Source organism: Ailuropoda melanoleuca, chromosome 1, assembly GCF_002007445.2.
Source record: "Ailuropoda melanoleuca isolate Jingjing chromosome 1, ASM200744v2, whole genome shotgun sequence".
NCBI classification, from domain to species: domain Eukaryota; kingdom Metazoa; phylum Chordata; class Mammalia; order Carnivora; family Ursidae; genus Ailuropoda; species Ailuropoda melanoleuca.
The window spans coordinates 140,449,994-140,462,859 of record NC_048218.1 but is presented as its reverse complement, the minus strand read 5'-3'; the positions used below and the strand labels follow the sequence as shown (position 1 = coordinate 140,462,859).

Genomic DNA, 12,866 nt, shown 5'->3' with positions numbered 1-12,866 from the left:
AGGTGTTAGCTTTCTTCCTATCTCTAGCCCTTAGCAGAGAGCATGACTCACAGTAGCTGCAGCTCAAAAAAACCAAAAAGAACAAAAAAGTGAGTTGAATTCTCCCACTCAGCCTTTGCTGTCAGCCTGTCCTTAGTCATGCTTTTGCATTCCAGTTAGCTTCCCCCCAAAGCCTCCTTTCTGTCTACACACCTCTATTATAGCTCATTTCTGATCATGTTCTAGTCTGTCATGTAACATGCCTATCTCTCCTACTGATTGACAGCGACGGAATCCTTAAGGACCCACCAGGAGCTCCACGGGGAGAGCGTTTACTTGGGATCATCCAATACAAAACACAAAAATAGGTTTGAACAATAGAGCCGACTTTATGCACTGTTTCTGTCTGGGAAGGCATAGGGTTCTTCTTCCAATCAAGGAAACTATTCATCTTCTCAGTGTGGAAGGGGGCCTCTGGAAAGCTGAGACCTAACAGCTTCTGCGGATTGGGTGGCGGGCTGCTGTGCTACGTGGCCACACGGTGGCTCCAGAGCCCTTTGTAGTAAACATGAACACATGTATTCCAGGGTCCCTGCCGAAGCTGCTTTCTGCTACATGGTTTCACCACACTTTTTCAAACTCACTGTAAAGAGAGAAGGATGGCATTTTTTAGTGATTGTGTTCGTATTATGATAGCTGAGCACATTCTGAGGTCTAAGTAATTTCCATGAGGCTGAGAGTAAGCATCAAATTCCATATGCTTGGACATTTATCATCTATGTTTGCTTATGAGTATCTATGCGTGTATTGTTACATCATATCCTTTACTATCTATAGCTACATCTGTATTTAATGTTTACTGAATTAAATGGTACTAAATGTTTACCATTGCAAGCATTTCCATAAATTATTATTTTTTAGGGAGGTGTAATTGATGTATAAAATTATATCATTTCCAGGTCTACAACATGTTTTGATAGTTATGTGTATTGCAAAATGATCACTGCAGTAAGTCTGGTTGACATCTGTCACTGTTTATAGTGACAAAAAAAATGTTTTTTCTTGTGATGAGAATTTCTAAGATCTATTCTTTTAGGAACTTTAAAGTAGGCAATGGAGTATTTTTACCTATAGTAACCACACCATACATGACATGCCTATGGCTTACGTATTTTATAATTGGAAATTTGTACCTTTTTACCCCCTTCACCCAATCTCCACCGTCTCCTCCACCACTGGCAACCACCAATCTCTTCTCTGTATCTATGAGCTCAGCTTTTTGTTTTTGTTTTTTTTTAAGATGACACATATAAGTGAGATCATATAGTATTTGTTTTTCTCTGTCTGACTTATATCACTTAGCGTCATGCCCTCAAGATCTATCCATGTTGTTGTGAATGGCAAGATTTCATTCCTTTTTTTTTTTTTAGAAAAAAAAAACAAGCTCTAGACAGTTTTACTAAAGAAAAATTTTTGCATGATTTACTTTTCACCAGTCTGTTCTGGCGTGCTTCTAATGGTATCAGAATCATCTGGATCAATGATAGCCAGGGTACATATTCGGTAGTATTTCCCACATACCGTGTCCAATTCAATATCATTGCCACTGTGGTGATGGACGCTGGTTTTGACCAACATGGTGTAGTATTCTATTGAGGATTTCGTCAAGGCTGGGCTGTTGTTGGTGAGGATGACCAGTTTCGCTTGTCATGTCTAATCATTTTCAGAGTCTGCTTGTATCCCAGTGAGTACCTTCCACTTTTCATAATGAGTTGGAGCCTAGAGTCGAACAACTCCAGTGACTTCTTCACTTTTTGTGGCCACCATCTTCCTGCCTTAGATGCGGGACAGCCCCAGCCAAGAGCAGCTGCCAAGATGGCCAGAGTGAGAAAGGAAAGAGCTCCCACCAAGATGTCAATCCTTTAGATTATTGAAAAATATTTCATTGTGCACTCATGCACACACACACACACACACACACACACTCACTCCACACTTTCTTTATCCAGTCATCCTTCAAAGGACACTTAGGTTGTTTCCACATCTTGACTATTGTACATGATGCTGCAGTAAATATGGGGGTGCATATGTCTTTTTGAGTGAGTGTTTTTGTTTTCTTCAGACACATATCCGGAAGTGGAATTGCTGGATCACATGGTACTTCTATCTGTAATTTTTTGAGGGACTGCCATATTGTTTGTCATAGCGGCTGCACCAATTTACATTCCCACCAGCAGTGCACTCGCGTTCCCTTTGCTCCACACCCTCGCCCACAGTTGTTATTTCTTGTCTTTTTGATAATAACCATTCCAGCAGCTATGAGGTGATATAAGTTATCTTATTTAATCTGTACGAACCCCTTGAAAATAGGTACTTTTTTCCTTTTACAAATGAGGAAATTGATGCTTAGAGAAGATAAATAGCCTGCTCAAGCACACAAAGCCTTTTACTTCTTTACAACCACAATGTGATGCCTCTGATAGTTCCTTTAACTTTCACAACATCTTAGTGATATATATGCATAGAGAAATAGCGGTTTATAGTCAACTGATTAAATAGGGAAGAAAGTCTTGGTTACCAAAGTGTTTGTCTCTGGTACCTGACCTGTTGAATTTTCGTTTCTTTTAGTGTGGGGATTTTTTTCTTTTTTAAGATTTTATTTATTTCTTTGACAGAGAGAGAGACAGCCAGGGAGAGAGGGAACACAAGCAGGGGGAGTGGAAGAGGAAGAAGGACCCTGGGATCACGCCCTGAGCTGAAGGCAGACGCTTAACGACTGAGCCACCCAGGCGCCCCTAGTGTGGGGATTTTGTCCTTGGTCAAAGTAGACACATTGCACCCACACTTATGCTACAGCAGAAGGATGGCTACTGGCATAGGCTACTGTAGGATGGAAGAAATCACTCCATTCCTGGAGAGCATTAACAGCCCCTCTTAAGCCTCAGGCATTACTGAAGGGATTTGCTTAAGAATCATGAACAGCAGCCATAAGCTGAGACATTGTGAGATCACCCATGTGATCCTTTTATTCTGGTCGCCATGGCCAAGGACTTCATACCAGGTGTTTAATGATCATTTTATTATATCTACTGGAATGTAATGATCAGATGTAGAGTGAAGGAAAAACTGTCTTTCTAACTCAGGTTCGTGGCCTATAACATGAGAAAGTAATTTACCATATTTCATAAGGTAGTTGTCAGGGTTAAATGAGGAAATGAATGTAAACTGTATGGCACATAGAAAGGGTTCCATGAATGTTGCCGTTATTCTTGGAGAATAATGGGTGGCAGTGTTGAGTCAAGGCAAGGAATTGGCAGAAGGAGGAAAGGAAAGGGCTGTGCAAAGGAAGGAAGGAAGGCCAGATACATGAGGGAGTGAAGGGCGGAGAACAGGGGCCCTTGGTTGCATCTGCAGGCTGCGAAAGCTGTTAGTTCCTCAGTCCTGATAACAACCAGCCCCAAAGTCATAGACTTTCTGGCAGAAGACTTAGAGATCATCAAATTTAACCAGGATGCATAAGAGAAAAATGAATTCTGGGACTTCTTCAACGTCAGCTAGCTGCAGCTCTTGGCCTAGAATCCAGAACTCCTGACTTTGGTTCTGGTGTTGTTTTACCACTGTTCACATGGTTTTTTGTTAATCTGGATATTTGCGAGCATGAGGCTGAGATAGATTTTGTCTGTATTACATGGGCTCACCTCAGAGCCTTGAGTTGCTGAAATAATGCCATCTGGAGCGGGGGGAGGGCAAGGTATTATAACTTTAAATCAAAAGGACAACTCACGCAGAGACTTAGTTCTCCTTGGCGTAGTCTCCTCAAGTTCATGGTGCATTCAATACATCTCTTCCTACAAAGGTTACGTGTAATGTGATTTTTCCCTGTTAGGAGAGAATGATGATCTCTTTTGTGTGTGACCTCTTCAAGATGCTCTCTATTATCTTTACTTATGATATAACCTTATAGAGACTTATTTCTCAGTAAGATCCCAAATATGAATAGCAGTAACTTGATTTTATGGGTTAATATATTTTCCATAGAGTTATGCTTTCTGAGTCTTCCTTAGAGAAAAAACATCTTACTTACATAGATATATTAGCACCTATCTTTTGTATACATGGCTACTGGATGAAAGGAAGTGGGGAGTAGTTCTTTGAATGGTTTCTCAAGGTTTAGAGGCTGTTAAAATGGAAGGACAATTTCCTCTAAAATTACATTGAAATTTTATTTGTGGGCCCAGAAATAGAGTCACTGTACCATTTTATTGGTTCATTTTTATACATTGTTAATGAGATTTTTCATTTCACTATTCAAATAAGTATCTTTTAGAAAAGATTATTCCTTCCCTCCCACTCTCAGATACACACATCAATATGGGTGAAGACAAAAATTGGAACCGTGATAACGCTAAGTTGAAACATTATGTTTATTGTGGCTTCTGATGACAAACGTACTGTTTATTGAATGAAATGTGGAAATTGTAGAACAGAAAGAAGAAAGTAAGAATGAATGGTAATTTCATCAAGCAAGTGGAGTTATGCTTCTGTTGAGAATTTGGTGTATGCCTTTCTAGAGAAAGATATCGTTACATGCGAATAGGAGTACAGTAGGTACTGCTGCTCTTCCGCTGTATAATCATTACTCGGTTTCCTGGAATCTCAGAGCAAAATCTTATTAAAAGGAGGCGCGGTCTAAAGGGAAACAGTGGTGAGCATAGAAAACAGAAACAGAGTAATTTCTTTCTGATGAAGAGCTCTGGACTTGTGACTGTTTCTGTGGGTTCCAGGGATTTTGCTGACGTGGGGTTCCGAGATTGAAAAGTGTCTGAATGATTGAAACCAAGAGACAGGGTGTAAAAAAGGAAGAGGAAGGAAAATACTAGCTTTCTTGATAAGTCAAAGATGGTGTTTAAATGGAACGGCATGTGTTGGTTCAGTTTCTGTGGTCTAACCTATCGAAATCGCTGTTCGCGTCAGCGGTGCCGTTGCAAACCCCTCTACGTTGACAGTTTTTGCCTCTTCAAAAAGCGCTACCAAAAACATCCCTGTATTAATGTTCTTATTCACTGGCACTTTATTTCTATGTGATTGATATCCATGCAGGGGATTTCTGGGTCTGAGGCCATATGAATTTTAAATTTAGTTGATATTGGCAGATTGTTTCTTAAAAACACCCTTGATGACTCACATTTCTGCTCGGAGTGCCTCTGGCAGCGCCGCCACCGTAGCCGTCACTAAAGAACATTGCTTTTCTGATACACGTATGCAGCTCGTAACATGGCTACTTCCATTTGTTTTTCTCTAACTACCTGCAAGTTCAAGCGTATCTTCATGGATTATTTGTTATTTCTTCACCGATTTTGGCAGAGCAGCTTTCGCCTATATAGCAATTTGTTTTTATAAAGTCAAATAAATCTACCTTCTTAAAAAAACCTTATTTTTCTTATTTTTTCCTAAAATGTTTAATCCCTTATTGTATATTTAAGCCTTTAATGTAGCTTAAATTTATTTTTACATATTGTTTAGATAGGGGTATGATTTTATTTTCTTTCAGATGACTGGTCATTTGTGCCAAGCTCTTCTCTCCTAGAGAATTTAGATATCTTTTTCATAATTAAGTTACCGTATATAGTGGGATCTATTTGGGTTTAGCGTTTTTGTGTTTTACGAACTATTTATCCTTTACCACACCAATGACAAATTGAATTGAATACAATGGCTTAATAGAGACAGGTTTTTGCCTAACTTTGGTAGGCAGCTTGCTCCAAGTTATAAAGCGACCTCCTGTCACAAAGTTACAAGAAAATTTGGGGTGCTTGGGTGACTCTGTCGGTTAAGCATCTGACTCCTGATTTTGGCTCAGGTCATGATCTCGGGCTAGTGAGACTGAGCCCCACATTGGGCTCCGTGCTGAGCAGGGAGTCTGCCTAAAATTCTCTCTCTTCTTCTCCCTCTCCCTATACACCCCTCCCCCGCTTGTGCGCCGGCGCTCTCTCTCTCTCTCTCTGTTTCTCTCTCTCTCAAATAAATAGATCTTAAAACAAAAAGATTCAAGAAAATTTACTTTCCCTCTGGGTAAGTCCAATTAGCAAACACAAGTAGCCTACAATCCCCCCACCTCGGTCTTAAAACCTCTCCCAAAGGTCGTTTCAGTGGAGTTGAGCTAGACTTAGTTCTGGTTTCTCTTCCCTGTTGCAATAGCCTTGAATAAAGTTTTCTTTGCCTGTTCTACTTTGTCTGGTACAATTTTTGCTTTGATAGAGCTTATATTCTTTGTTGTGGAAAATTTTCTCAGCTCTTTGTTGATGGTTCCCTCCTCACTGTCCTTGTTCTTTCATGGTTCTACCGGGACCCAAGTTTTTGTGGTTTGTTTGATCTTGTGGCTCTGCCATCCCTGAAGGCCTTGGGATCCCCTCTGGATCTCTGAATCTAGCCAGCAGATAGGAAAAGAGAGGGAGCATTGCCTTGGGAGGTTTTAATGGGTCAGGCCTAGAACTGGTATTCATCATTACATTTATATCCCATTGGCCAAACTCACTCACCGAAATATAAGCGAGTTGGGAAAATGTAGTCAAGCATGTGTCCAGGAGGAGAAAAAGAGGGTATTGTGAGTATAAAGAGACTTCTGTGATCATTTTCTCTGCTGGTCACTTAGGATCTGTCTCATATTCCTCCTACATGTAGAGCATATCATCCACCATCCCTCTCCAAGGCAGACAACCCATCTGGTCACTACACCCAGTTCCGAGTTTGGATTTCTGAGTGATATGCAGCCCCCCTGTGAGGGCTGGATGTGGCTACTTGTGAAGCACTGACATGTACACAAGGAAGAAAAGTTGTCTGCTCTTCCTACCGTCATAGTGATGGTGGAGCAGGGATGGGATAAACACAAAGAAAACTCTACTCAGGAAAAGAAAAGGAAAAAAAAAAAGAAAGAAAGAAAAGGATGAGAGACATACAACAATCTCCGGTCCATATTTTGAAGTTCTGTTAAGCAAGCATTATAAAGGTGTCCTCGCCTGAAGATGAAGAAACTCTTTGTGTGGCTCTGAGTCTGCTTTTGGAGAGGAATTTCCTTGGTACCATTCCTCATGGCCCCTGGCTCTTCTTCTGGGAGGTTCTTTCTCCTCCATTACCTTTTATATTCACATCAGACATAGACTTTGATGAGTCCGCCTTTTTTGGGAGTGTGTGTAGCTCTCATTGTCCCTTTATTCTGGAGGGTTGTATTAAGACCTTTCCAAATCAGGTTCCTTTAAACCAGCCTTGTGATTTCTTTGGCAATTCTATCTAAATTTTGATGGTTTTTAATAAAAAACTTACTTTCAGTAAGCTCCAAATACTGGTTACCACTCACACAGATTTTCCCTAGACATAATTCTTAAGCTTTCCCTGTGTATTTCTTCACTCTCATATCGCTCAACTTAAGAGTGACGACTTTGAGTTGTAGCTTGGTGGGAAGGTGGCAACCTTATTTTATATCTGCTGTGCAGCTGCGTTCCCTTGCTTAGCTGAAAAGTCTCTTTGGATTTTGTTGCTTAAGGTGTTTTAAAATCTTATTTCTTAATTTTTGGTGAAAGAAGAGACAGATTTTCCAATCCTGTAAATCGTTCTGACTTTGGACTTTATTCTTTTCTGTTATTGCTTGAAAACCGGACGAATTCTTACCTGAGCTCATCTTTTATATGTAATACCTGCTGACAGCAGGCAATAGTAGCCAATATATATGATCTCTGTATAACTTTCCAACCACTTCCCTGGAGCTCCAGACTTGTAGGCAGTGGCCTGTCTTTCAAGTTATCACAGACAGCAGTTTCATCAAATGTTTTGCCTGGCATTAAAAGGGTCTCTGGCCTTCCAGACTCTCATGTTTGTTTCCTTGGACTTCATGTCAACCCCACACATTTTAGGTTTTTTTGTTGTTTTGTTTTGTTATAAAGGCTCTCCACTTCAGGGTGATAGGTTCTATGGAAATTAGAATCAAGAATATTAGCCATTATAACAGACAAATTCCCAAATCATAATGGCTTAACACAGTGAAAGTTCATACTTTGCTTACCCAAAATTTAATGTAATGTTCAGTAGGTAGCTTTCTATATGGTTATTTAAGGAGCCAGATGACTTATTTATTTAGGCCAAAATCTAGCCACCTGACATACTACCTGGATAAATCTTTGAGCTTGTAGGTAATAGCCACTTGAGAAAAACCTGACCTCTCTCCCCATCACTCTTTCATTCAGCACATGTCTACGTGCTGGGAAGCACTGGGGGGCAGAGGTTTTGAGCACTGATTTACCCAAATGGCACTGTCCTCTGAGAACTCTTTCATATATTTTATTTAATTAATTAATTAATTTATTTTTTAGAGATTTTATTTATTTGACAGAGAAAGGGACAGCCAATGAGAGAGGGAACACAAGCAGGGGGAGTGGGAGAGGAAGAAGCAGGCTCCCAGAAGAGCATGAGCCCGATGTGGGGCTCGATCCCAGAACCCTGGGATCACGTCCTGAGCCGAAGGCAGACGCCTAACGACGGAGCCACCCAGGCGCCCCTCTCTTTCATATATTTTATTTATTTATTTATTTATTTATTTATTTTTTTTAAAGATTTTATTTATTTATTTGACAGAGATAGAGACAGCCAGCGAGAGAAGGAACACAAGCAGGGGGAGTGGGAGAGGAAGAAGCAGGCTCCTAGCAGAGGAGCCTGATGTGGGTCGATCCCATAACGCCAGGATCACGCCCTGAGCCGAAGGCAGACGCTTAACCGCTGTGCCACCCAGGCGCCCCTCTTTCATATATTTTAAATGCAGAAAAGTCTAAAGCAGCTTATTGCCATTCAAAACAGAGATAGTTTAACAGGAATTCAGGCTGCCATCTTGCATCAATCCAAGGAACATCATTCATAATTATCCACGTGAATCCTGTGCCCTTGAGTTGTGTGATGCTGTCAGGAGGATAGAGCACAGTTCACCATAGTTCTTTTTGTAACTTTAAAACTGGTTACACCTACTCTGTTGGAAAGTTATACCCACTTTGGGAAGTTAATGAGGATCCTTTTGAACTTAAACTTTTATAGATTTCGTTTTTCCTCCCAAGCTTACTGAGATATAATTGACACATAACATTGCATAAATTTAAGGTGTACTAAATGTTGATGTGATTCACTTACATGTTGCACAATGATCGCCGCTCTGGTGCTAGCTGACACCTTCCATCATGTTCAGTAATTACCATTTCTTTCTTTGTGGTGAGAACATTTTAGACCTACTGTTTCAACAAACTTTCAAGAGTATAATACGGTATTATTAATTATAATCACCATGCTATATATTAGATCCCCAGAACTTATTAATCTTTTAACTGGAAGTTTATGCTCTTTGACCACTGTCTCCCCATTTCCAAACTCTCTAGCAAGACAACCACCCTCTAGTCTCTGTATCTATGAGTTTGGCTTTTTTAGATTCCTCATGTAAGTGATACCATACCATATTTGTCTTCTGCTGGTCTTACTTATTTCACTTTAGGGAGCCAGGTTATTTCAATTTTATGGCCTTGAAATTTATGCTGGATCCATTGCATCTGGTTGGTCAAAAAGGGAAAAATGTGTGGGAAGTTTTGATGAGAGGCACCCGTCACTCCCACTCACATTCTAATGGCTGGAATTCAGCCATGTGATTGCATCTCCTTGCAAGTGAGACTGGCAAATATTGTTTAGCTGTGTTTCTGGAAGGGAAAGGAAAACTGATTTTGCTGAACACATAGCAGTAACTGCCACATCTTTTGTTTTCCTTCTTTAGAGCCTAACCCTCCAGTCTTCTGCTGGGGGAGGTGGAGAGGCAATCTTCTGCTTGTTCTGATTGGAGTTGTGATATGTTCCCTGCCCCCCAGCTCTATGGACATATAATAGGCATATAATACTGTGTAAGTTTAAGGTATGTAAGATGATGATTGATATACATATATGTTGTTAAATGGTAAGCACAATAAAGTTAGTTATCATATCCAACACCTCACATAGATAGCTCTATTTTGTCTGTATGACGAGTACTTTTAAGATGTACTTTCTCAGCACCTTTCAAATAAAGAGTAAAATATCATTAAGTGTAGTCGCCATGCTGTATATTATATCCCAGAACATATTGTTGGGGAAGATCATTGAGAAGACCTGACCACCAGTTGACCCATGAGCTGGATCCCAGCAACTGGAGGCACTTCACCCCTCCCCTATTCTTGAAATGTGGATTCCACTTGCTTTCCCTGCTCCTGAAGGCCACTCCAAGGACCTAGCCTTGAGATAGTGATGTGATGTTGAAACCATCTGGCCAGTACTGGACGTTATATGTGACTGAACCCGGTTAAGACCTCTATTTAAACGTTCAAGATTTGGTGACAGGCGTGGAGATCTACTTGTCTTGCTGCCTGAGAAAAGCTTGTTTGTAAGTTCCCTTTTGCTTACTGAAACTGCTATCTACCAACCTGGAGTGGCCTGTGTCTTTCTTTGGTGTCTCCCTACCATCTACAAAGGGGGGCTGGTTTCAGATTGCACCTGGAAAGCTACTGAGGAGCTTGTGATCCAAAATATATTCATCTCGTAACTGGAAATTTGTACCCTTTGAACACCTTCACCCATTTCCCCCACCTCTCCCTGTCCATGAGACCCACCAGTCTACTCTTTCTGTGAATTCAGTTTTCTTAGATTCCACATATAAATGGGATCATACAACATTTGTTTTTCTCTGTCTTTTTTTTTTAAAGATTTTATTTATTTATGTGACAGAGACAGCCAGTGAGAGAGGGAACACAGCAGGGGAGTGGGAGAGGAAGAAGCAGGCTCCCAGTGGAGGAGCCTGATGTGGGACTCGATCCCAAAACGCCAGGATCACGCCCTGAGCCGAAGGCAGACGCTTAACGACTGCGCTACCCAGGCGCCCCTGTTTTTCTCTGTCTTATTTCACTTTGCATAATGTCCTCAAGGTCCATCCATGTTGTAAGTGGCAGGATTTCTGGGTGTTTGTTTTTATTTTTTTATGGCTGGATAGTAGTCCATTGTGTGTGTGTGTATTATCACATTTTCTTTATCCATTCATGCATTGATGATCACTTAGGTTGTTTTCATGTTTTGGCGACTGTAAATAATGATGCAATAAGTATGGGTGTGCAGATAGCTCCTTGAGATAGTGATTTTATTTCCTTCAGATATATACCCAGAAGTGGAATTGTTGGATCATATGATCAGGTAGGTTTGGAGGTTATGCTCTGCAATTGGATAGAGCTGAGAATTTGCTTCCCTGACTGCATGGGTCCATAGAACAGACTTCATGGCAGCTATAGACCATTGGCTAGGGATCCAAACTGGGGAAAATCGCCAACCAAACTCTCTGGCCAGACTGGGCCACTGGCTTGGTTCTTCAGATGGACAGAGCTGCTGGCTGAAATCTTGGCTCAGGCATAGCTGTGAGAAGAATGTGGTCCTCCAAGATCCAAGCACTAGTTGTTACAACTCCACCTGCCTTCTCTAGTTGATCCCTAGTGGTCTAGCCCTATAGATTCTCTCAGTGATCCTCCTGATGGAAGCCCTGAGTGGGCCTTCTGAGAAATGTCCTCCAATGCTGGGGCAGCTCAATGTCCACTCTGGACTCTGTTTTCCCACTGGAGGAACCATAGGCCCAAGGGAGCCCTCTCCTCATGGTGCTGTGCTGGCCTGGGGGAGGGGAAATGAGGTCAAAGTGAAACTGCTCCTTTTACCCTTCTAATATGGTTCTTCTTGATCCTGTCACCCAGGAGGGTGCCTCAGCCTCACCCCCAGGTACTGGGATTTTCACGGTGATGTCTTGTGTGTGAATAGTTGGTAGGTGGTCTTCTTGTGAGGGGGCCTTAAGCCAGAAACGACCCATGTTGCCATTTTGATGATGTCACCTTTCTTGTTTCTTTCTTTTTTAAAATTTAATTTAATTTATTTATTTGACAGAGAGAGGGAGAGAGCACAAGCAGGGAGAGCAGCAGGCAGAGGGAGAGGGAGAAGCAGGCTCCCTACTGAGTAATAGCTGATGTGGGACTTGATCCCATGACCCTGGGATCATGACCTGAGCAGAAGGCAGATGCTTAACCAACTGAGCCATGCAGGCACCCCATCTTTCTTGTTTCTTAAATAGTCTTGCAGTCAATCCACTTTAGTCTCCCATTCAACCTTTTTTTCCAGAGATATGTGTTGTCACCAATTCTGATCCTTTGGGGATTTAACAGTATAAATTGGTTTGTTTTGGCTTTCCTCATACTGACAGGAGTTCATGTTCTCAGGTCTGAAACATGACTGACAAAGCATCATTTGCTTTCTAGCTTCCAAGATTTTGTTGCTGTTATGTGCTCTTCCATTATCCCTGTCATTGTAGGTTTGATTTGCAATAAATTCCCTGTGAATGCATGTTAGTAAGCTTTCAGGAAGGATCAGGAGTAGACCCAGTTGCTTAATCCACCACCTTTACCCCATCGGCACTTTCTTTTTATAATTTTCTTGAACATCATTTTCTATCTTCCAAGGGAAAGGTTGAATGCATTTTGATATATTACTAGCATAGAAATATATCCAATAAAAAGAATGTTAACTTCTTTCCATGCATCTTGGAGTGATTTCTAATGTATTATGTTAAAGAAAAACCAGAACTGGACAATAGTTAAAGCAGTAAAACCAGATTTTTTTCAGGAACTATTGTAATGGGGGAAAAAAGACCTCCATATGGAACTGGGCTCAATTCCTAATATAGCATGAGCAAGTGGGACTTTATAGCCAAGGCTGAGTGGGAGCCAGTGGATGAAAAATTGTAAAGAGGAAATACTAGGGGTAAGGGGGAATTCTGGCTACACGAACTTACCAGGACTCCTGCTGAAGGC

The 12,866-nt window shown here is 41.1% G+C and overlaps 1 pseudogene; it reads right to left on the bottom strand.

Annotated features, from left to right (window-relative positions):
- Positions 1-1,461: 1,461 nt before the first annotated feature.
- Positions 1,462-5,221, bottom strand: LOC117795951 (annotated as a pseudogene).
- Positions 5,222-12,866: the final 7,645 nt, after the last annotated feature.